The 27,289-nt window shown below is 39.2% G+C and overlaps 1 protein-coding gene across 3 annotated transcripts in view; it reads right to left on the bottom strand.

The window, feature by feature from the left end:
• RAPH1 (Ras association (RalGDS/AF-6) and pleckstrin homology domains 1) overlaps nt 1-25,543 on the bottom strand; it is a 111,099-nt gene extending 85,556 nt beyond the window's left edge. For 2 of the 3 annotated variants that reach the window (XM_074911129.1, XM_074911127.1), the window contains exon 1: nt 24,692-25,010. The gene's annotated coding sequence lies outside the window, so the exon portion shown is untranslated. Of the gene's footprint in view, nt 1-24,691; nt 25,011-25,433 lie in introns of those variants that run through there. The other variant, XM_074911128.1, reaches the window with a different exon arrangement.
• Nucleotides 25,544-27,289: the final 1,746 nt, after the last annotated feature.

Genomic DNA, 27,289 nt, shown 5'->3' on the forward strand with positions numbered 1-27,289 from the left:
GCTACCTTCCCAATTAATACAGAGAAAATTTCAAATGCTACCTACTGTAGGGCATATGCAAGCACGTATTTGTGACAAGAACACTTAAAGTTTTACTGCCTTACATTTATTTATATTAAAATTGGATTGGTTTTACCAAATCAGTAAAATGACAAAACTTAATTACTTTAGCTACGAACATATTTAAAGCTTGTACTTTTCATTACAGGCATTTAATGCTTTAGTACTTTTCAGATATCAAGTTAACCCCTAGAGAAGACTACATTTAAACAGAAGTTGGAACATTTTGAAAAAAAAATGTAGAGCACTGCCATCCATAAATACATTAATAATTTTGAATTCATAAAACTTCCAGAATTAACTCTGTAGCACTGAGACATAACATATGAAACCCAGTATGCCCAGGCCATTACAGAGAGCTTTCAAGTTAGAGCCTAAATACAGAAATGGTGTTTTCTCTATTACATGTTTTCAGTTAATGCTTACAAGCATTAGTCAGACATTTCTGCACACTAAAAACTGATTTTATAAGCATGGGACTTTGCATGTATCTGTAGAATTGGTGTCTCAGAACCAACCCAAAGGCAACACATGTATGCAGGTCTGTGCTTGTAAATATATATGTATATATAAAATTTTAAAATAGTAAAAAAACCTCTTGCCAGTGTAAGTCACTTAATCTCTAGAGTAGTCTATAGGTATTTATAACACTGAAATGTCTGTGCATGAGTAAAGGCACAGCTCTTAAAATGCATCACAGAACCAATGACTTAAAGGTACAAATGAATACTTGTTGCCCCCAAAATTCCACTAAGAAGTAAAATTTGAACGGAAGGACTTACACTTTAACAGGTCTGTATTTGTAGCACAGCTTTCCCAAATTATCAGGAACAAAAACTACATTCTTTCCTTAGATGTAAACACTCCTTTACTACATGAAATGGTATGAAGAAATGGCATGAATATGCATCAGGAGAAGTTCAGATTGGCCATTAGAGAAAGATTCTTCACCGAGAGGGTGGTCAGTCACTGGAATGGGCTCCCCAGGAAAGTGGTCACGGCATCAAGCCTGTCAGAGTTCAAGGAGCATCTGGATGATGCTCTTAAATTACAATTTAGTTTTACGTAGTCCTGTGAGGAGCAGGGAACTGGACTCAGTGATCCTTATGGGTCCCTTCCAACTTGAGATATTCTATGATTCTATGAGCATCTCATTTGGGTATAGCTACAATTGCAGTTCACTACCAAGTCCATGAAGTTAGAGTCACTTCTTAACTCGTTGATATAGGTTGCCTCTCCTGCTAGGGTAAGAAACATTCTGCAGTCTTCATACGAAAATTAAGCCACGATACACAAGGTCACATTTGTTTCAAAGTTTGTATATGGCTTCATTCAGATGAGTATGCACAATCTGCTGGCACCACCAGAATGTAGCTGGCTGCCTCTGACTCTGCTGTGAGTAATGAGGAAAAGAAACAGGGCGACCACCTTCAGGGACACAACAGAGCACCCTTCCATTTTTTCACAGTCTTCCAGGCTACAGTACACACTTTATAAAACCATTACATGCTAATAACTACATCCATGTTTTGTGGTTTTGTTGTTTTGTTTTTTTTTTTTTTCAAAAACCAAAAAGATATGAGCATGAATGTCATACCAAAGTATTTTTAGAAACATTTAAATTCAAATTCTTTCTTAAGAATACTTGGACATACTTTAATACTTTAAAAACCCCACAACCCACTCATAATTCCAAGCAAGGAATACTAAGGGCTCACAAAATTCTGTGTAATGACCAGATATTAACAGTGCCAAACTAAGTCTGGAGTATCTCAGGCAAAGTAAGAATTTTCTAATCTTTTCCCCACATTGCCAGAGCCAAGACTGAAAAATTCCTTTGGAATGACACTTTCAAAATATCTTCTGCTAGACCTTTACTTAGTGTAAAGAGTACTTGCAAGAACACTCTGCTATAGATCCCTGAATATCCTAAGTTTTTTAATAGAACCCTAATTGCAACTACAGAAAATTTTTGGTTTTCAGCATTTGAAATTATCTTTGTCTATGGAAAGATGAAGAGGGACCCTGTATTCTGGAGAAGAAAGGATGACCACTTCCCATTGTCCTTGTCTAGTACAGACACATCTCACTAACACACTCTGAAGGCTTCCCTAACTCAAATCACATCTCGGAAATTACTGCTTTTTACAGGTGTACAAGAGCTCAGTACTCAAACAAGAGTACCAGTCAACTACACCCTCAGCTGGGGCTATGGTTTCTCATGATACTCTGTGCAAACAGTTCATCGCCACTGAAAGCAGGGTCTTTGTTTTCCCCGTATCTGGCTTTAAAGGTGATCTTAAAACATAGATACCACATTTATTAAGTAAGCAACAGTTTGTCAAGAAACAAACACGCCTGCCTCTTTTTGCCATCACAATATCAGAAGCCATCAAGGCTCATTCTTTCCTGAATTCAATGAGAAAAATGGAAAACTGCAAGAAGATTTATAGATTTATTTTCTCAGCTAGTCAGTATTTTAATTCCTTCACCTTTCCTTGCTACCAATATAATGGTACTACCAAAATATTGTTTAAAACAACAAAAAAACACCTTCTACAGACCTATTGATACTACAATATTGTTAAAAAATCCAAAACCTTTTATAGATGTATTATTTTAACACATACTACCTCAATTTTTTTCTAGAGAACATAAAAATTCATGTCCGCATATGAAAACGATTACATGCAATTTCTAAGCATTTAAAATTAGTTAGAAAAACAGGGCTAAAAATGAGATTATACTCTTAACTCATTCTAGAACTGCAGCATGCTCAAGGAGCCATGCCCTTCCCAAAACAAAATACTACCTCAGTTTACAGTATTGCTGCAGCCAGTCTCAGTTTCTTTCCAAAATATTTCAGCCTGTGTCCACAACGCTGATCGCCAGTGCTGTCATTTCCTTCAGTATAATTTGAAAAGCAGTGGCTTTTCAAACACGGCTCAAATGCAAGAATACCTGACATATACAAACGAAACAGAACCTACTTACTCTCTGTTCACTCTGAGTCCACTATGTGGATTAAGTCTAAGTATGCTCTAACATAACTTAATCATATCCTCCTAGAATTGAGGGTATCCCAGTCAAGAATTCTCACAAATGAATATTTTTCTGCTATATAAAACCAGGACAAATTCTTATTCTAGACGTACATTCTTTTGGCAGGACTAGGGGAAGAGGCTATATCTACTTCACAGAAAATTAGGTCACCCATTTCATAAGCAAATATGAACTGCACGTTGAGTTTGTAAGCATTTCATAGGTACTCTCCCTCAAGAGAAATTTGGAAGAGATTTATCACAAATTCTGCATACAGCTAGATTAATTATAAATGCAGGAGGAAGGAAGTTCATATTTACAACTTCAGTCCAACAAAAAACCATCATAACATCTTAACAGCTGTGTAACAATTTGGCAAGCCTGAGAGTCAAGTTTTTTTCTGAACATCCCAAAAGAACAATTATTTTTGTTTCCTCTAAAATATATTCTTTGGTATAAAGACCTCTCTAAGGACTGAGCCAGATGAATAAACTACAGAATACAGCACTAAAAGTGGAATGTATACCACAATGACTATTTTTACTGCTAAAGTAACTGTACTGAGTTGACCACACTGTACAAGGAATGTCATTTCTGACACTAGAAATGGTAACTACTTGGACCACGTTCACATCTTGTTAAGGACAAGGGTTGGCAAGAAATAACTGATCTGCATTAATTTTCTGTAGCCAAAATGAACCACAAAGCAGCAAAACTAGCTATTTAAAATGTAGGTGACGGCAATCAGCTTAAAAGCCAGATAATAATAAATCTCTTAATTCATTAGCACCTCAATATTTAAAAACAAAATAATTTCCAAGTTCTGTTTGTCTGCTGCACTATGAAAAAGTTTATGCTGATGCAGAAAGCTGGGGGAACATTACATTAGCCTACAGTCTGATTTCCTGGGATTGCTAATGCTGAGGTGTGAATCAGCCAGAGGATTTTGTTTGGTTGTTTTTTTTGAGAAAATATTTTTAGGCTTGAATCTTAGCTCTCTATCTCAAACTGAATTAAATCAAACAAGCAGCATCATGAACAGATTTACAATGAAGCTTAAAAAAAATTATTTAATAGCTTTTATTGGTTTTCTGTTTTCCTTCCAAGCTCTAAATGCCCATTCGGGTCTAAATCTTGCTGGCAACTTTCTCCTATTATCTTTCCAAAGGATTTATAATGTTTTGCTGATAGGAGCTACTGCTTGGCATACCTTAAAGGGCCAGGTTGTGACAAACCAGAACAGGTTTACAAGTCAAAAAAGGAAGTCATTTTCGCAGAGTTATAAATTGAATTCCACTGGGAGCTTTCTGCACATTCTTGCTGCATCCCAACACATAGCTGCAGTAAAGGTAGCTTATAATTACTAAAATATATAATTAAATTCCTTATGTATACTTATTTATAACTTCTGCCAGGGATCAGATCCAGACCATAAAGGAATATTGCATCTGATAGTCCACAAATCTGTTTCCATCAGCAGGAGGGGTACACTGGGATGAAATGGAGGTGTTTCTTTGGAGGTCCTGAGACACTTGAGCCATCCTCACCCTTCAGAATTAGAGATGTTATTCCACCTTAAAGATGAAGTATTACAGTTCTTACTACTAAATCACCACCTCTACTTTGTCTTTTTTTTTTTTTTTTCTCCGTATTTCTTTCATCCTTTCATTCATAAGAAGCATGTCAATTCATACAGGTCAGGGCATCTCATCTTAATCACTTACACGCAGGTAGTTCACTTGACTAACTCCAAAGCACACAGAAGGATAGGTAGAAATGCATCTCTTTTGTCAAGGCATCCCCTGACATTAGTCTCCCCTCTGCTTCTACTCAACAGTAAAAGCACACTTAAAACTGTAAAGAAACTGTTCAGTTCCTTACCATCAAAACAAACAAAAAACCTTCTTAAATGCTGGAAAATTAGGGCAAGGTAGGACTCCAGTTTTTCAACTATCATGACACATCAATAAAACCAACAAAATAATGAAATCTAATTTTAAAACAGGTAGTCTAACTTCAGGAAAACATCTTCAGAATATGATACATGCTTTTAGATTGCAAGCCTAGCATCAAGAACACTTCCAACTATGCAGATTTTCAGGAAGACTTCTAGTGATATAACAGGGCTCAAGCCACACTAGTCTTCAGACGAAAATGCTTCATGAGGAAGATGGGTTTTCACACCTGCATCCTGACAAAAGACAAGTTGGTTGGTCCTAAGCATAAACAAGGGAAGCTTACTTTGGACCGTTAAAGTAATAGAGAATGTAACAGAGTCCACCCTAGAACAGACAAAGGCATCTGAATTTTCATAGCACGCAGATGTATTGGGAGAGGAATAAGAGATTGAATTCTGTTATTTGTGACTCAGTGGCTGAAATGATTTGACATACTTTAAAGCAACAGTTAAACAGGTCAAACGATAACAAAACATTAAAAAAATTAAAATATGCACCAACTTTTGAACTATATATCTAGGTTTAACAACCCTGAGTATTGCTGGTGCATTTAATCTCTACATACTTTTGTATAAATTGGAACATCAAGAACTTGATTGCCAAATTGATTTTGCAGATTGGAGTGGGACAAAAAAATCAGACTTTAAATCAGGTCAAGGACAACCCAAACATTTAAAAAAGTACAAAAGAGAAGTTTAGAAAAATCCCCTATACTTGTTGACACTGCTGTGTAAAATATTTCAGATGCCACATTCAAAATAACCTCAGGATATAAAGAAAAACAATTCTAGTTAATAATGTCATGTCTAAACACAGAAGTCATCCACAAGTTCAGTTCACAGGTAATGCTGTACAGGAATTAGACGAAAGATTAACAAAGCAGTTTAAAAATTCTCATTTTTATTGTTAATAAAATTAATTTTCATAAATTAGGCTTTTCCCACTGTCAAGTCCTGCAAAAGTCTTTAAAACTGATGAAGTAACAAATTCCAATCACTTAATTATTGTACTGGAGATTTCTTGATGCAAAGCTCCCACATCAGTATAAACGCATCATCACCCCCCCTCTCATAATCAAGTACTGAAAGGAGACACAAGACCTCTCCTACCCATCATAAGAAAACAGTTAAGACTAAACTATTTGCAGGGTGCAGCAGAGAAACCAAGCAATTTGTATATGCAAAGTCAGAAAATCCACATTTCTCTATATAAATCTTCTGATTCAAAACCAAATTATGTCATCTTTTTTCCAAGAGGAATTGATAGCAGAAAGAAGTAACATAGTGTTAAAAAGTCCAGAAATACTAGACTTACAGTAGTGTATTTGGGATTAGACAATGTTACACACATACAAAACTCAGCATGACATTTAAAATTTAATTTTACAAGTCAAAGACTGAAAAGAAAACCTCAAAAAGCTTTTTCTTTAAAAAAAAAAATACACAAAACAACAAACCAGACAACAACAAAAAAAACAACCATGACACTTCCCACCCCTTTTCAAGTGAAGGATAATATATGAGAAAAGCCCACCTTCTGTAGAAAAAAAGAAAAACAAGTCCAAAAGTCAGTGGAAGGAAGTTTGGAAAGATTTCCACATGTTGCTGTTGTTGCAGTGGTAAACACTGCTGGACACATGGACCAGGGATGGATTCCTACTACTCACTGCAATCGATTTCTAGCTGCGTCTGGTATTTGAGATGTCAGAATGTTAGAAAGGGCTCATAAAAAGCACTAGACAAGGGGTAGGTAGTACTACTAACATAATCCATTATGTACAACATACTCCTCAAATACTTAAGTCTCAATAAATAAGTCTTTACAACATTTCCACACAAAACATGGGGGGGGTTTGGACTAGATAGATTTGCACAAGGTACATTTTAAAACCGTGCTGGTGAAGGTGAAGCAACTGTTCTCATACAGCTGGATTTGGCATTCTGTTCAAAAAGCTCTTTTGCATTTGACACAAATCCTGCAATACACTTTGAAGGATGATACACAGAATAAACAAGGAAACATGGGCAATTCTCCCATCTTATTGAAGGAAGTCATACAAACAGTTCAGTTTTACTGAACTTGGAGAAAGCTGAAGATATGGGTCATGTTGTTTTGCTCTCCTTTTATTGTTCAACAGTATTCTAAAATCTTGACCTCACATTCTTATTTTGCCTGAACACACTACAGTGTAGCAAAAGCCGGGCAAAACTGTAATCAGTGCAAAGTCAGTGTAATAACCACTCTTTGAGAGACTGGTCATCAAGGTGCACATGGAAATTTTAGTCAAGAAACTAGCCAAAATTCATTATTGACTGGACAGTACCTACAACAATCAGCAGTGAATGACTTAACAACTAGGTGCTAGTATGCTATAACATCAGTTGCAGCTGTTCTGTCCAAGCTGCCAGTGGACATTTGCACTTATTAAGGGAACTGACTGGCAATGGGCCCACAGCAATACCTCTGAGAATGACTACCAGGAATCCATGCCTGCCTGTCAGCTCTATTTCTTTGTCACTGTCTCTATCCATCCAGTGCAGTCACTTAGATCTGGAGATGAAACAGCGCAATCACAAGCCAGAGCGTGGCCCATGATATCACTGACAAAGGAATAACCATTAAAAAAAAAAATGGGATGCATCCTAAAACCTTGTTTATTGCTGGTCTCAACTTTTCCTCTGATGTCATAACCTTCTCAGAAGGAAACAATTAAAAGAGCAATACATCTGTGGAATCATTCACAACCTTCTCTACTAAGCAGCAAAGTCAATTCTAACAGTACCTCTTTCCAGCTCTATTATTCCTGACAGTTTATACTTTCAAAATGCAATCAAGTAACAGAAAGCAAGTTCTCAGCCCCTTTTTCAATTCTTGTTCATCATCTAAAGAATTTTTCCCCACTGAGGTGAAAACGCATAAAGCACAGGACTAGCATAGCTAATTCTACTACCCAACCTTCCCCCATGGGCATTCTGAGATGGGGAACACCAAGAACAATATTCTGTCCAGTTCTCAGTGGATGTAATTGTCTCCTGTGGGACAATTTAGCCAATAAAACGTAAGAGCCTGCACACAAACATAAGGGCAAGTAAAGGAATGAATTGAGCACAGAAGAAAGGATTTTTCTACACACCTAGTTTCAAATCAAGCATCATTTCCGAATCACACATTCTAAGACCAATACTCAAAAAGAGGACAAGATCGCTACACATACAACTTTCAGAACTACTACTTGTGTACAACTAGAGAACTGGAAGACTGTATAAAGAAAAAAACCATGCATGTAACACGACAGCAGAAAAAGCGTGATTCAGAGATGACAAGGACAGGATTTAATCCATAATATAATGCTTCCTCAGTGGTAGACCTAACTGCCTCATTTTAAATAATGTCCTATTCCTCAAGACACTATAAAGGATCAGCACTACACAGAGGGTACAAATCAATTTTTCACAGTATGCAGTGTCATGGATATCATTTCAGTGCTCAACTTGCTCATCTTTGAAAAAGATCAGAGTTAGTTACAGGTTTTCTAAACATGATCTATAAAATATATTAAGGATAGAGGCAGTAAAAAATATGAAGACTACATAGTTATCAATCTGTATTCCATTAAATACCATGCTGCTGCATGCACACCTCATGATGGGATAATCATCACTATTTACTAGTGTTGAAACACAAGCCTCAAACCATACGTTCAAACTAGTTTCATGTAACTACACAGACAATTTTTGATGCACGCTAGACAATTTTTGATGCACGCTAGACAATTTTTGATGCACGCTAGACAATTTTTGATGCACGCTAGACAATTTTTGATGCACGCTAGACAATTTTTGATGCACGCTAGACAATTTTTGATGCACGCTAGACAATTTTTGATGCACGCTAGACAATTTTTGATGCACGCTAGACAATTTTTGATGCACGCTAGACAATTTTTGATGCACGCTAGACAATTTTTGATGCACGCTAGACAATTTTTGATGCACGCTAGACAATTTTTGATGCACGCTAGACAATTTTTGATGCACGCTAGACAATTTTTGATGCACGCTAGACAATTTTTGATGCACGCTAGACAATTTTTGATGCACGCTAGACAATTTTTGATGCACGCTAGACAATTTTTGATGCACGCTAGACAATTTTTGATGCACGCTAGACAATTTTTGATGCACGCTAGACAATTTTTGATGCACGCTAGACAATTTTTGATGCACGCTAGACAATTTTTGATGCACGCTAGACAATTTTTGATGCACGCTAGACAATTTTTGATGCACGCTAGACAATTTTTGATGCACGCTAGACAATTTTTGATGCACGCTAGACAATTTTTGATGCACGCTAGACAATTTTTGATGCACGCTAGACAATTTTTGATGCACGCTAGACAATTTTTGATGCACGCTAGACAATTTTTGATGCACGCTAGACAATTTTTGATGCACGCTAGACAATTTTTGATGCACGCTAGACAATTTTTGATGCACGCTAGACAATTTTTGATGCACGCTAGACAATTTTTGATGCACGCTAGACAATTTTTGATGCACGCTAGACAATTTTTGATGCACGCTAGACAATTTTTGATGCACGCTAGACAATTTTTGATGCACGCTAGACAATTTTTGATGCACGCTAGACAATTTTTGATGCACGCTAGACAATTTTTGATGCACGCTAGACAATTTTTGATGCACGCTAGACAATTTTTGATGCACGCTAGACAATTTTTGATGCACGCTAGACAATTTTTGATGCACGCTAGACAATTTTTGATGCACGCTAGACAATTTTTGATGCACGCTAGACAATTTTTGATGCACGCTAGACAATTTTTGATGCACGCTAGACAATTTTTGATGCACGCTAGACAATTTTTGATGCACGCTAGACAATTTTTGATGCACGCTAGACAATTTTTGATGCACGCTAGACAATTTTTGATGCACGCTAGACAATTTTTGATGCACGCTAGACAATTTTTGATGCACGCTAGACAATTTTTGATGCACGCTAGACAATTTTTGATGCACGCTAGACAATTTTTGATGCACGCTAGACAATTTTTGATGCACGCTAGACAATTTTTGATGCACGCTAGACAATTTTTGATGCACGCTAGACAATTTTTGATGCACGCTAGACAATTTTTGATGCACGCTAGACAATTTTTGATGCACGCTAGACAATTTTTGATGCACGCTAGACAATTTTTGATGCACGCTAGACAATTTTTGATGCACGCTAGACAATTTTTGATGCACGCTAGACAATTTTTGATGCACGCTAGACAATTTTTGATGCACGCTAGACAATTTTTGATGCACGCTAGACAATTTTTGATGCACGCTAGACAATTTTTGATGCACGCTAGACAATTTTTGATGCACGCTAGACAATTTTTGATGCACGCTAGACAATTTTTGATGCACGCTAGACAATTTTTGATGCACGCTAGACAATTTTTGATGCACGCTAGACAATTTTTGATGCACGCTAGACAATTTTTGATGCACGCTAGACAATTTTTGATGCACGCTAGACAATTTTTGATGCACGCTAGACAATTTTTGATGCACGCTAGACAATTTTTGATGCACGCTAGACAATTTTTGATGCACGCTAGACAATTTTTGATGCACGCTAGACAATTTTTGATGCACGCTAGACAATTTTTGATGCACGCTAGACAATTTTTGATGCACGCTAGACAATTTTTGATGCACGCTAGACAATTTTTGATGCACGCTAGACAATTTTTGATGCACGCTAGACAATTTTTGATGCACGCTAGACAATTTTTGATGCACGCTAGACAATTTTTGATGCACGCTAGACAATTTTTGATGCACGCTAGACAATTTTTGATGCACGCTAGACAATTTTTGATGCACGCTAGACAATTTTTGATGCACGCTAGACAATTTTTGATGCACGCTAGACAATTTTTGATGCACGCTAGACAATTTTTGATGCACGCTAGACAATTTTTGATGCACGCTAGACAATTTTTGATGCACGCTAGACAATTTTTGATGCACGCTAGACAATTTTTGATGCACGCTAGACAATTTTTGATGCACGCTAGACAATTTTTGATGCACGCTAGACAATTTTTGATGCACGCTAGACAATTTTTGATGCACGCTAGACAATTTTTGATGCACGCTAGACAATTTTTGATGCACGCTAGACAATTTTTGATGCACGCTAGACAATTTTTGATGCACGCTAGACAATTTTTGATGCACGCTAGACAATTTTTGATGCACGCTAGACAATTTTTGATGCACGCTAGACAATTTTTGATGCACGCTAGACAATTTTTGATGCACGCTAGACAATTTTTGATGCACGCTAGACAATTTTTGATGCACGCTAGACAATTTTTGATGCACGCTAGACAATTTTTGATGCACGCTAGACAATTTTTGATGCACGCTAGACAATTTTTGATGCACGCTAGACAATTTTTGATGCACGCTAGACAATTTTTGATGCACGCTAGACAATTTTTGATGCACGCTAGACAATTTTTGATGCACGCTAGACAATTTTTGATGCACGCTAGACAATTTTTGATGCACGCTAGACAATTTTTGATGCACGCTAGACAATTTTTGATGCACGCTAGACAATTTTTGATGCACGCTAGACAATTTTTGATGCACGCTAGACAATTTTTGATGCACGCTAGACAATTTTTGATGCACGCTAGACAATTTTTGATGCACGCTAGACAATTTTTGATGCACGCTAGACAATTTTTGATGCACGCTAGACAATTTTTGATGCACGCTAGACAATTTTTGATGCACGCTACACAATTTTTGATGCACGCTAGACAATTTTTGATGCACGCTAGACAATTTTTGATGCACGCTAGACAATTTTTGATGCACGCTAGACAATTTTTGATGCACGCTAGACAATTTTTGATGCACGCTAGACAATTTTTGATGCACGCTAGACAATTTTTGATGCACGCTAGACAATTTTTGATGCACGCTAGACAATTTTTGATGCACGCTAGACAATTTTTGATGCACACTACACAGACAATTTTTGATGCACACTACACAGACAATTTTTGATGCACACTACACAGACAATTTTTGATGCACACTACACAGACAATTTTTGATGCACACTACACAGACAATTTTTGATGCACACTACACAGACAATTTTTGATGCACACTACACAGACAATTTTTGATGCACACTACACAGACAATTTTTGATGCACACTACACAGACAATTTTTGATGCACACTACACAGACAATTTTTGATGCACACTACACAGACAATTTTTGATGCACACTACACAGACAATTTTTGATGCACACTACACAGACAATTTTTGATGCACACTACACAGACAATTTTTGATGCACACTACACAGACAATTTTTGATGCACACTACACAGACAATTTTTGATGCACACTACACAGACAATTTTTGATGCACACTACACAGACAATTTTTGATGCACACTACACAGACAATTTTTGATGCACACTACACAGACAATTTTTGATGCACACTACACAGACAATTTTTGATGCACACTACACAGACAATTTTTGATGCACACTACACAGACAATTTTTGATGCACACTACACAGACAATTTTTGATGCACACTACACAGACAATTTTTGATGCACACTACACAGACAATTTTTGATGCACACTACACAGACAATTTTTGATGCACACTACACAGACAATTTTTGATGCACACTACACAGACAATTTTTGATGCACACTACACAGACAATTTTTGATGCACACTACACAGACAATTTTTGATGCACACTACACAGACAATTTTTGATGCACACTACACAGACAATTTTTGATGCACACTACACAGACAATTTTTGATGCACACTACACAGACAATTTTTGATGCACACTACACAGACAATTTTTGATGCACACTACACAGACAATTTTTGATGCACACTACACAGACAATTTTTGATGCACACTACACAGACAATTTTTGATGCACACTACACAGACAATTTTTGATGCACACTACACAGACAATTTTTGATGCACACTACACAGACAATTTTTGATGCACACTACACAGACAATTTTTGATGCACACTACACAGACAATTTTTGATGCACACTACACAGACAATTTTTGATGCACACTACACAGACAATTTTTGATGCACACAGGACCAGACCGCTGCTACCTCCCCACCGCCTCAGTGAAGCGTTACTACCACATTATCAATGCAAGCACAACTTTAGAAATTACAAAAGAAATATTAATGAAGGGCTTCTTTTACTGGACCTTTGATTCCCCCACAGAGTAGTGTTCTTTAGTTTAATAGATGACTCCATCACAGCACTACAGTTATCCACAAGAAGACACATCAGGCAAAATTTTAAATTTTCTTTTCAAAACATCAACTAATATGGCCTCAAGTTGCGACAGGGAAAGTTCAGACTAGATATTAGGAAGCATTTATTTCCAGAAGAGGTTGTTGGGCCTTGGAATGGGCTGCCCAGGGAGGTGGTGGAGTCCCCATCCCTGGAGATGTTCAAGAGCAAGGTCGATTTAGAGCTTAAGGACATGCTGTAGGTGGGAACTGTGCTAGGTGAACGGTTGGACTAGATGATCTCCAGGGTCCTTTCTAACCTAGATGATTCTGTGTAATATATAATATTAACTGTTTCACCATCTCCTTTAATAGTATTTCAAACTCTATTAAAAAACCCCAAGAACTTCAGACCTTACATACCACTGTCTTGAACAATGGCTGTCACTATACTCGATACTTCAGTCTGAATGTCTTAGAGTAAATAGACATGACAAAAGGTGATGATTTAAGAGGCATACTTTACATACAGTATCCAGATACAAAACAATATATTTAATCATACTGCAAAAACAAGAAAAGCCCTACTTTTGAATATAAGTTAGTTACCTGTTTTTGAATATGTTAGTTCCATATTCCTGTCAATAATATTGCCTGAGACATGCTAAGATACCAACATTTTAAGGAGAGCAATCCAGCAAAAGTCATTTTAGGAATGAAGAAGCAGCTGCTGAATTTATCAGTAGGCTACGCCTTCTCCACTCTTATGGTTCATCATAACATAATGAAAGCATGTGCAGTTGTAAACCCAAATATTTAAATCCACACTAGAAGGCAAAAAGAATGCAGACAACATAAGGTCAGCTGCAATTTTTAACGTTTTTGGAAGAGAACAAGTGGCCCTTTATCTTGCTTTTCAACTCAATCTAATATAGAAAAACAAAGATTTAGGCAGCTTTAACTGAAACAATGTATTGCACATCAATATCTTGTACCATTTTATCACGTCTCATCAGATCACATATATAGAAATGTTCTCAAATGCTCACAGCCTGACAAGAGTTGTATCAAAGAGTAACCTTACTTCAAAGAGTCAATAATGAGCATAAATACAGAAAACTAAAAATTTCTGACCTTCCAGTCTCAGGTGAGGTGCTTTTTAAACAAAAGGATGACTGTGTACCTTCAAGATTGAAAAATAAAATGGAGAGGTGAAAGCCAAGCTTAGAAGGTAAGGCTTTTATTATGCTCTACAAAATCGAGAAACTAAATAAAGTCTTAGGGAGACACTGCTTTAAAGCACATTCTCCTGTTTTACAAACACTTTAGACCTGTTTTATTACTGTTTCCGGTTCACTTCTCATTGCTCAAATGCTAAAGCACCTTTTACTTTACGGTGTACAAAGGTTGTACACCTTTGAGGTTGGCCCATGGTCACATTATACAGGTACACAACAACTCGTGTTGTCATCTTCAAATTAAGAAGGTATACACTTCACAAGAATCAGTGGAAAACATTAATCAGAAGGTACTAAATATGAGGAATAATTTTAAAAGTCACAGATAATACAATAACATGCCTCATGTACTGCACTCAGATCAGTCTTTAGGCCAAAAAGCAAGCAACAGAAGTTCAATTTAAACTTTTTGTAACAGTGATAGCAGACAACCTATACATTAAATCAAAGTAATTTGTCTTAAGTGACCATGTTTTTTTCTTACACTACATACATTATAACTTAAAGGCTGCACAAATCTAATACACTTCTGAATGACCTAGGCCAAAACCCAAAAAAGACACGTAAAATCATTCCTCAAACTTTTGGGCCTAACAGTCTACCCAAGCTAACCTCCTACATGACACCTATAAATATTAGCTATCTGGTACTTCAGGGCAATGAAGATGAAATGACACCTCTTTTCAAAAAGAGATGCCCAAATCATCACATTTCAGAAGTGAAACACATTTCAGAAACGAAAAGTGCGATCTGGAAAGACTTTGTTTGCTCTGTACTGGACTTTCAACTCCACAAGGCACGCTAGTCATGCCAGGAATATTCCATTCCAGCTGATAAAAGATAATTTAAGATTTTTTCATTACAAAGTAGTAATAACTAATTCCAAGGGCTTTTTTTTTTTAATTGTTGTTTTCGAGGAGCTTCTGAGGTTTTTGCACAGATTCAAGCTAAAGAGGAATAAGCAGTATCAAAATAGAAAATTCAATTCAAGCTAATCACAAGCACTTGGGGGGGGTGTTTTCTATTTTGTGTTTAACAAGAAAAGTCTCTGTTTTCACTAACTAGGATAGCAAGCACAAAAGGTTAAGCTGTATGCTGTACTATCAACTGGAGTTTAGCCAATACAAAGCAGTCTTCATAAAGACACAGTATGTTTCACTTTAAGAACTGTGACGTGGACATGCAGTTCCTCCTCAAAATTTCACCCATTTCCCTATTGCTTCAATTTTCCGCTCTGTCAGCTGCCAGAGAGAACACAACATTCATACTTTTCTACGGGGCCCTCCTTCTCCTTCCATCTAATTGCTGAAGATGCGATTTCTCACTTCTGCTGTGTTTCTTAGAAAGAATCTCTGAGGTGTCTAATCCAGAACCAAACATTTCTTTAGGAAAATAATTTCTTCCCTTCCTCTCCGAGCAGAAATTTAATGTTGGTACTCACATCAATCTGACAAATAGCCTTTCAGTTTCACAGAACTGGTCATAGGATATCACTAAGTTACTTATTGATAGACATACCTGACTACACGTAGAAGTGATTTTCTGTTACCCAGCATCAGGCAGAGTTGTTCTCCTGACCTGTGATGTGCTCAGAGATAGCCAAAGAAATTCACAAGTTTTAGTCAGTATTACTACCTTGAAAAGTTACTAATGAGTGAAAATTACTTTTTCCTCCCTCCCCCCTACCAAAAAATGCCACTACTTAATAGGTACAAGTGCTTTTAAGTCCTCAGACACAACTACTGTTAACTAAAATCCAAACTACTAGAAATGTTGGTCACTGATACACACAACATACTCACGGAATGCTTTTCCAGGAATAGTGTGCAATCATCCATATTTCTATTAAAACCACTCAGAACTACATGTCCAAGTAAAAGGTCATTTTCTTAAGTCATGCATTAAAGAGATAAGTGACAACTTCCTTGGAGAACAGAGGTCTACAATGTGTTTTTCTTTAAAGGCTCAAAACAACAAAATTTTTTTACTGTAGGAATTTTTTTTAAATGCGCTATAAACCACATTTGTGTAAAAGGTCTTTAGTCACCTGTGAAGAAGAATGATTACAGACACCTGGAAGTCCAAACTTGCATTAGTATATTAAGCCAGATTCCAACAATGATTAACTCAATTTTAAATGGTGCAACAAGATCACAGTGATCCTTCCAGCAAGAAGGAGAAGGAAAGCGGGAAGCAAAATTACCAAGAATAAATAAAGAGAGCTTGGAATGCTTGGCTTCTGGCATGGAATCAAAAATCCTATGCAAGATGCCTCATCACTATACAGGCATGAACTAGGCAAGTCAGGATGAAATTGAAAACAACCATACGTGAGCAGGAGGCTGCCTAGGAACAGACACCAGCACAACACCAAAGACTGAGGCTTTAAATCCAGACACAATCCATCAGTAATGTGCCTCCCATAGAACAATTGTGAGGAATCACCCTGGGCAGTGAACATTGTCCTCATTTCTGAAGGAAGCTAGAGTAGATAGATATGCCATTTATTTCACATAGGGTGTCTTGTCCTTGTAGGCACAGAGTTTCAGAGTTAACACAAATTTAAGAACTTTGGATCTTAATTTATCTGTGTGTATTCCCAGACAAGGATACATGAGGAAGCCTAAGGGAACACAGTCCTAATGAAATGGTTTACATTTGTTAGAGTACTTCTCTCCCCACCTAATTCAATACTACTTCTTCTAAACCATAAAGAGGAGGAGTAACAAGCAATGAGCTCAGACACAAAGCAGAAAAAAAACACTAAACCAGGACTAAAATTAAGGCAATTAGTACCTAAGTACAGTATTCCTCCAAAACTACTAAATTGAAAGAGTGCCGTTTTCACCTTTGGAAGATCATCGTTAAGCTACAAAAAGTAGTCTAATTCATGGGATGTTTTGAAAACTTACTGTTTTCAATACTGAGCTAGAACCCATTCCAGTTTTGTAAACCAGCTTGACTAAGTAAGTATAGGTAATAGTTGTCATCTAGATATGAAAATGAATTCATTTACAAAATCCTCTGCCTTTTAATACTCATAAGATGCAAACAGCAGCCTGGAACAAATGCTTTTACATCCCAGAGATAAAAGAACCTTTAATTTTGCACAACTATATAATCATGGTCTAGGAGGATGTACACGAGGTGTAGCTTTTCTTCTCTCAACAGCACCCCAAAGGTAGAACCTTTCACTACATCTCATCCCCTTCAGTTTTACCAATTTGGCATGCTGTAAACTGGATCACAGAACTTACGTGGCTTAAGTTTCACCAGTCTCTTCTCTGTAAGAGTATTTTTAACATGCAACAGTTTAATGATCACTAAAGCTAAATGAGACCTAAGGATATTTCTGAAAGGAAAAGTGTAAGAGGGCAAAAAAGTTGTCCCTAATATTAATTGCTTCTCTTTTGTTCTTATTAATACCATTCATTACGGGACCTACTAGAAAAAACACTGAATGGAACATCCAGTTCTTGAGACTAGCACAGCACTGTCAGAGGTGCAAGCAGGGAGAACTGCAAACCTGTGGCTATTCCAGGCATAGCAAATGCATCCATACAGAGATAAATGGCTGAAAGAAATTTATAAGCAACGCATCGAGCAACTTTATTTCCTCCAAAGAACCTGCACATTTGTTTTGCTAATGCTATCTTCTGTAACACCTGTAACAAAGCCTATCGGTGACAACTCATCATGAAGAGATGGAAAGAGGAGAGACAGAAAGCCAGCCAGCAAGCGTGTACACAAGCTGTTTCCTTCTGAACATTTCTCTTTTCACTAATGGTGTATCACAAGGATCAATTCACAGCAACTTTGCAGAGCTAAATGTAAGAGTACCACTACAAGTCTACATGCCCTTTGACAGAGATGAAATTCCATCAGTTTCAGTATACTATCTCAGTGATTAAACCAATCAAATCAGCATTTTAGACAAAGAGGTATTTCATCATAATAACCAATGAAACAATTTAAAAGAAATCTAGAGACATTAAAAACCACTAATGGTTGGGTTTTTTTCATCACTGATTGAAACAACACAGTTGGGGCAAAACTGTCTCAGCACCATCTGTAAATTCAAAAAAAAATTAAATTCCACACCAAAAACCCCTTTATGAATTCTATGTTGTAAAGGTGGCACTATTCACAGTATGCAGTAACTCACTCAACTTTTAATGTTGCACTTAACTCAGCAGGCAATTTTATGACATATGTTGAAGGGATTTAACTGCAAAGGTGATATCAGAATAAGAATTCAACCATTTGGGATGGGATTATTTTATCACCAATACTTGATACATATTCTTTATTTGCACTTCTAACACTGTTTAATAACATAGCCTTCAAAATCCAGTTTTACAAACAGATAATGCAAATTTCCCAATTACAGATTCAGTAAGGCTCGTAATTAAGTCTTTTGGACACTTCTGAAAACGTTCTTCCTCTTAGAGTCACTAACTGGATTTCAGAAAATAAACTAAAATTTTGCACAGAGTAATCCCTGAGGAGTTTGCAGTACTTCTTCGAAGACCCCGCAGAGTTTTTCACAAGTCACTGACACATGATGGTAGGATAGTAGAAGCGGAAACTACCTGCTCAACAACAGTTTTATTTTGGGGGAGCACTTCTACCAGTACTCTGTAACCTGTTCAGACATTGACTACAATCACATAGAATGGACTACCTTTTCTGTGCTAAAGATGAGTGTTCTTAAAGCAAAGAAGTGGTAACAAATGACAGAATTTGCATCAAGATGGAGTCTTTTCATGTATCATTGGAAAGCAACAAGCTCTACTTAGAGTCTTCCTTTAGGGAGTAAACTATTATAAACTACTAAAATATTCCTTCCTACCGGGAGAGCCACGAAGGCAACAATTAAAAAAAAACCCCACAACTATGAGAACTAATTGTACTGCACATCTCAATTCTAAGCATGGAGCAGTTACAGTTTTTAAAAATTTTTCTTTAACCCAGTATGAAGGACAAAAAGATACATCAGGAATACTACGGGTCCTACAAACACAACAAATTGGTAAATTTTTGGGGAAAAAGCACAAGAGATAATCACAGCACTACAGCAGCAAAGGACAGTACGCCAGCCATAGGCAGTGGAGTTCAACTCTCACTATCACATGAACAAAGATTTCTGCTAATCCCCATGCAACTACTCCCAAAGCTTTCTGAAGGGTAATCAGAGAGGATGAAGGATGTCAATTAGTCTCCCTCCAGCCCCTTTCTGTAGATGTTTTATTTAGCATATTTTTCCAAATCACACATGCATTTGTGAGAAATGATCAGGTTCTCTTATTTAACTTCTCCAAGACTTTTTTAGATGAAAGTGCAATACTGACACAAGTAATAAAACTGATGAAAGCCATGAAACTGGAGAATGATGTCACTTCTTGCTGCTGTTTCTTTCTAATCCTGACCTGCTAGAAATCAGCTATTGTGCTTTAATAAATAGGAAACAGTAAGGTGCTTTGGATCTTAAGATATCTTAAGCAAAAAAGCCCCCTGTTGTAGTATATGAACACAACTTGTTACTCTGAACACCTATATTGACAGAATACTGACATCTTTACACAGTACAAGGCCATCTCAGATGTCAAATTAGACGACATTAGAACAATATGTTCCAATAAAGGATGATATTTAAGACAGTTTTCTCACAAGATGAGAACAATCCTCATCCAGTTTACCATTTGCTCTATGCAACATCAGTGCATTTTTATCAACTTTAGTTCTTGAGCACTTTAAAATATTTACTCAAGTAAATAAATCATAACAGTTCTGCTACTGTGTATAGTAGATCTTCAACCAGACTCTCTATAATCTTTTTGTATAAAGAAACCTGTCATCTTACAGACTGCTCTCTAAAAAGAAAGACCAGAGGCAATTAAGATTCAACCACTCTTCTGATTACATCAACTTAATTTAATCTCAAGAATTTCTGAGACTAGAAATTCAGTAACAGGTAAAAGTTATGTTCCATGACTAAAAAGCTTTAACACTCTTTTTATAGTAGCTCTGGAATTCTTCATCATCACCAATGCCCCCCCACCCCCCCCAAGTCCTCTCTATAGAATTCAACTCATTATGAAATAAGATTGCAAAGAATCATCTTCCGAATATTTAACCTCAAGCCAGTTTCAAATTCTCATGCACACCATCTTTCTCTATACAATTCCTAACAAATAAGAGTGATAGCTCATAGAACAAGACATTGCAAGCACTCTTCATTAATAGAGGTATTATAAAAAGCAAGTTCAACAAAATTGTTATTCTACGTAACATCCTACATTAAACACTTCAACTAAAGCCTGTCCTAGCAAATAATTAAAATTACTATTTAGGACAAAATAGAAAAGTATCTTTCACTCACTGAAAAGTCAAAAAATATCAGCCAATGTGTCTGGATCAAGTTGCATATAAAGTATGCTGCAGATACTTTTCCTAGTCTTTGTAAGATTTTCAACTATGAGGATGATTATTAGCAACCTGAATCATCAAGGAATTTTACTTGTCTTTCTCACTGGGACTGATATGCTTAATTGGATAGTTACTACACATTTCTAGTATTAACCTCTTGAAAATAACATGCCATTTTCAATGAACACAGTTTTTAAGTGATGATAAAGCTTGCAGATTAACAAGAAGAAACTTAAATCCCTTGCCAATCTGAAGAACAATTATAACAGGCAATTAATAGCGCAAGTTTCTTCACTGGCACTTCCTACCCTTGTAGGCATTCCTAAAGGTGGAGAGCATTCAATGTGTATATTCACCCAAAATCTGCGACTGCCAAGTACGATAGAAATATTTGTTGAATTCTTAAGAGGACTTACTCAATAGGACAACTTTGGTTTTGTAAGTTACATTTCCTTAAACAAAATTAACATTCCACATAGAAATAAGTTAAACTTGACTACTCAGCAGTCTACTGTCATTTCTACGTATTATTAAACCTGAGCAATAAAGCAGATCTGGATTGCCCCTTTTTATAAGGCTTGTTTATCTGAGATTGCCCCATTCAGCTGTAAATCAACATATGTTTTCTTCTAGCAATTGCAGAGAAAGGGTGTGAAGCATCACAAAATAAGCATCCATCAGTATTTGGTTTAGTCAGGGGCCGAAATACAAGTTGGACATTTTTGGCTTTGGTAAGTGCATGTAACAAGTTCTAGATTTAATCAGCAGGGTCCTCAGTATGAACAGATGTTAACAAGAAGCTGTGAAACATTATTTCAGTCCTACTTGTAAATTCACTAATAAAACTATTGTTTAGCATAACAGAAAGGGGGGTGTGATTATTCTGCTATCTTTGGCTTCATTTGCAACACAAGAGATTCAGGTTTTTTACCATTAAGAATGTGATCTAAATTACTTAACAACTGGGATCTTCAGCACTGTTCTTCTTAGTATTTGCCTAACTAGCTTAGTCACTCAGATTTAACTCTGTCCCAGTTTGATAGATTCCTTCGCCCCCCCCCCCCTCCCTCCAGTGGCTAAAAGACACTTGAAGAAGAAAGGCAAGTTGTATGACCAGTAAAGATCAGATTAATACAGCATAAAGATGTTCAAGTAAGAGCACAAAGAAATAGTTATTTGTGGCTAGAAAAGCTAGCTGATTTTATTAAAAATTTTGATGTTGAGGGAAGAGATAAAGGAGAACATGTTCATATTCTTGCAAAATTCTAATAAAGAAGCAATACAGTAGCTTTACAGAAAAAAAAAAAAATCAGTGGTTTTGGGCGAAGGGCAATATCCACACATTCATGACACTCAGGAGATTGAGACACCCTTTTGAAATCAATCATATTGAACCATTACCTACAAAAGTTACCACTGCAGTCTCGAACACACCTTGAAACCAACAGGTGTTCTCTGTACCACGGCTTACCTTCTTAAGAAGGGAAAAGGCTGCAATATACAGGAAGTTCAGAACAGTTCATGTGAATGCACTACTCCCCTGGAAAAAGACTACTTCCAAATAAAGCCTGAAGGCAGTGGTTTCGAGATATTACACAAGGAAGGCAGACTGAAGATTATATAAAATCTGTCGGTGTCCCTTTTTACATTATTTTTTTTATACTCTTTTGAGAGATTAACAGCTGGTAAACTCCACTGCTTTCCTGAACTGTGGCCTATCACGTAGCAATACTTTTTTCTCTCTGTCATCCCATGCTGACTCAGAGAAACCACGGTAGAATTCACTGCACGTTGTGTGAGTCTAAAAACCAAGACGATTTAAGGAAATATCTATCTGAAAATGAAAATTGTAGGAGGGCAATACATTCCTTCGTGCCACTTACCTCTTTGTTCTATGAAAGCAAAGAGCGTCCCTAACGTGGACTTCTGTAAGGTAATTTGAGTGTCACCCACTTATATGAAAAAACACATACCCACTTAGGTGCACAAAACTAGCCCTATATCCCACTACCCACCACACTGTTCCAAGGGTATCAGCATATCAAGTACGGTCATGTCTACACCTTTATATAACTTATGTGCAAAATATTCCCTAGAACTGGAATTTATGACTTCTACTTTTGTTTTTCAAGATGATTTAGCAAGTGATTTTTCTGTTCCTCTATTCTAATAGGAAACAGCAGAGAAAAGCTGATTAAACAGACGGTAAAACAGGAAGATTTGCTGGTTTAAACATATTGTTTCAATAAACACCTAAATTCATTCATCAGTAAACACCTAAATTAATTTTTCTGCTCAAAGGTGTTTTACAAATTAACGTCTGGAGGAGAGGGGAGTGGGGGAGAACAGATGAAGAGAGCCAATTTTTTTTAAAATGGAACAGGTGTGATTCTACAGTCTCACAAAACAGTAGTTCCCCATTCCTCCATCACATGAATGGCAACGTAAAGACATCAGCCATATGAAATAGTATACTTGTACCAAACCGTGCGGTACCTATACACCTCCAGGAATTATACTACGCCTACTGCTGTTTGTCCCCTTCTGAATACCTATAACCAGGGAAAAACATAAAAAGCCTTGAAATACTAGTAGAAATGATAAAATGCAAAGACAGAGCCCAAACATGCAGGTGGCTATTTTCTGCCACTCAAATCCAAAAGAAATAAAACCTTTCAAAATGAACAGGTTAAGTCACTGGCTTCTTAAAACAGCTAGCATTAATGCAGCAGGAGAAAAATAGGTATACTTATATGAATTTTACACAGGTCATGTGACACTCATGTATACAGACACTCCTCCTTTCCCTCCCACCATCAATGATTTTCCCCATGAAGAAAAAAAAAAAAAAAAAAAAGAAATTATACCACTCTCACCGTCTTCGCGAAAACCAATGCAGACACCAGCCTTGCTTTGGGAGGCTCTTCACAAGCCAGCCTGCCCTCCGTAAGTCGTACGGCTACAAAGCTTAAAAGACTTCAGGCCTCTTTTTTTTTATAAAAACCCAACATTTTAACGAACAATCCAAACGAACCTTCTGCCCCAGGCAAGGGGATTTGCGCGTTTTGTTCCCCGGGTCGCAGAGGGAGACTCGGCGCTGCCCGTGCCTGCAGCTCCACAGGGTGGGGACTCACCCAAGCTGACATTGTCTGGATGCCACAGGCTCCATCCCCGGCGCATCCCCGGCTCCCTTCCCAGCCCCTCCTGAGACGTGCCCGACACAGGGAAAAGCCGGCGGGCAAACACGCGCACAGAAAACCTCCACCAGCCGTCAGGATCACAAAGCCCATTTTGAAAAAAAAAAAAATCACCCGGTGAGGTTTAGGGCGTGGAAAGGCGCAGGACACAGACCGCGGGCCGTTAAATCCTCACCCCTCTCACACTCCTTCGCTCCGGTCCTCCCCGCCCAGCCCCCGGCCGCAGCGGTCCCCCTGCGGCCCCCGCCCCGCCGCCGGGCTGAGGGGAAGCGGCAGGAAACGCCGCTCCCCGCCGGCCCGCCCGCCACGGCCCGGCAGACGCCCGCCGGCTCTGCCACCGCCGCCCCCCCCCCCCAAAAAAAAAAAGAAAAGAAAAAACCGACAAGAAGGCGGCTCCACCACTCACCTCGCCCTGGCTCCGGGGAGGCCCCCGGCGGGCAGCAGCGACCCCCCACAAAATAGACGGGCGAGGCGGCGGACACGCTCCCGCTCGCTGCCGGCGGCGGCACCCGGGCTCCGCTCCGCCTGCAGACCCCCGCGGCTGCGGCTCCTCCTCCCGCCGCCACCGCAGCTAATGGTGGCGGCCGATACCGGCTCCCGGTGCCGCTCCCTTCCTTTCCCGTTTCTTGTTTCCGCCGAGCGCGGAACCGCCTCCGCCCGGCCGCGGAGGCACGGCTCCCTCCCCGCACGCCGCTGCCGCCCCAGCGCCCGCCGCCGCGCCGGGCTCCCCCCGCCGCTCACTTCCGGCGCGCAGGCCGCGCCCCGCCCCGCCCCGCCGGGCCCGGCGCCACCGCGCGGGGGGCGGCCGCTGGGCGCGGGGCCGGGCCCCCCGAGGAGCGCTGCCGCTCGCCCCGGGGCCGCTGCCGCTCGCCCCGGCCGCCGCGCCCGCCCTGCGGGGCAGGTCCCCCCGGCGGCGGCAGGCGCGCTTTCGCCGGGCGCCGGCCGTGCCCCGGGCGGCTGGCGGCGGGGAGCGTTCGGCGCGGCTCCGTACGCAGCTGCGGGACGTTGCGCGTCCCGCGCCCCTGGCCGCGGGTTTCTGTAGGCAGCGGGTGGGCAGATGCCGGCAGCGCGGCGGAAACCCTCGGTCGCGTGTCCCGCAGCGGCTGCCCCGCTCTTACCCCCGGTGGGACTTTACCCCTCTTTCTTACCCTGCCTCAGCGCCGGGGCCGAGATCACCATTTCTCGAATTATTTACAAAAGGGGATGAAACGCTGGGTGCTACTGCAAATAACGCCAAGGTGCGAGAGGCCATTCGTTTAAATACAGCGGGTCGCGTGGGCTGCTGCGGGAGACGTCGGCGTGCTCCCGGGGCTGCGGGCGGTGACTGACACCCCGGCGGTGACTGACACCCCGGCCGTGACTGACACCCCGGCGGTGACACCCGGGCGGTGACTGACACCCGGGAGGGTTCGGCTGCCCTTGGGCAGAGCTGCGGGCATGGCTTACAGCGGGGCTTAGCTGCCCGTGTCTGACACGGAGAAAACTTCAGTCAGCTACAGCACAGTATTTTCCATCCACGAGAACAATTACGCAAAATCATGCTAGTTGTTTTACTAAATACTAATTTACCTACCAGGTTATAAGCTGGGTCAAAAGGAACACGTGGAGGCAGCTTTTAAAATACAAGCTAGTGCACGGAGATGATTTTCATGTGTACATACAATTAAGTCATTGGAGAGACAAAGTTCACACATACAATTCTAAGGTTGTTTAGCAATGAATCTTTGCTGTATAAATTAGCCTCAGCATGTAATCGCTTCCAAATTTTGGACAACATATTAAAATGTTGACAACCATATCCCAGACAAGCTGAGATCAATGTTATGGACGCAGAAATACCAGACCATTTCAGTTGCAACTCTGAATTTCTTTTACAAATTATCAATATGGAATAAAAAACACATATGTTATTTACCAAGGGTCTACAGTCGTCTTCTGGAGTTGCAAATAAAATACTTTTAATTCAACTATTCCAAATAATAGACCACTACTGCTACACTGCTTTATAGTTTGTGGAAATGTTCCACAATTAATAAATGTCTGGGCTCACGTTATTTCATGTAAGTGATAAGCACTTCAGCTTTCGGTGCTGTCCTGCACTTGCTGAGTCTCAGCAGTGAGAGTGAGCTGGCAGTGACTATGAATCTGATGTTATCAGCAGGTTTAGACTCTGTCTCCAGGTTGTATTAATCCCACCATGCTTTCCTGATGATCCTTCGTGACGCTGAAGGGATTAGAATGACAACACCTCGCCCAGAAGCAGACTGGAGATTCTCAGAGTAAGCACAGAGAGTGCAGGGGCAACACAGGGAGCAACTTGGGTGTGCCACGTCCAGGTTCATTCTGTAGCTCTGTGGCGGCTCCAGCTAGGTCTAAACCAGCACAGGGGTGCTGACAAGTCACATTCAACACTACAGCAGATCAGGAACTGCATGGCTATGAAGTGTGCAAGGCTTCATACACTCAACTGTGAAATTGTTTCAAAAGCAAAAAAGGGGCTGCAGCTGACTAATGCAAACTCCGCTTTTGGCGTGTGGAAGTGCTATTCCTTTATATATCAAACTTGCTAAGTTGCCCTGAGCCCAAGCAGACAACACAGCTAATTTAACACAGGGTAGAGATCAGACCCAGACCATTTTAAGCTCAAAGACCAGACTGGATCCGTGTGCATCCTACAGAACAACTATCCAATTACATACATCAGTTACTGAAGCAAAATCATCCCCCAGGCCAGGGAAATAAGACATACCTGCAGTAGATGTTGGGTAAGGTTTTCAAAGTAGTACAGAGTATTTCATCATACATCTGCCAATAAAATTAACAGCTAATGAAAATAAAATAGTTAAACCTTTTGAGTAGGTCGAAAGGTCAGTTTAAATGTATTTCTGCTTCCCAATAAGAAAGGATAAAATGGAGCATTGTTTTTAATCAGGACAATAATTCCATGGCTATTGACCCTTCTTTCTCGCTAAATGTGTATATCAATCTTAATTTTAAGTACAGC

The sequence above is a fragment of the Athene noctua genome, chromosome 7 (assembly GCF_965140245.1).
Source record: "Athene noctua chromosome 7, bAthNoc1.hap1.1, whole genome shotgun sequence".
Lineage (NCBI taxonomy): Eukaryota > Metazoa > Chordata > Aves > Strigiformes > Strigidae > Athene > Athene noctua.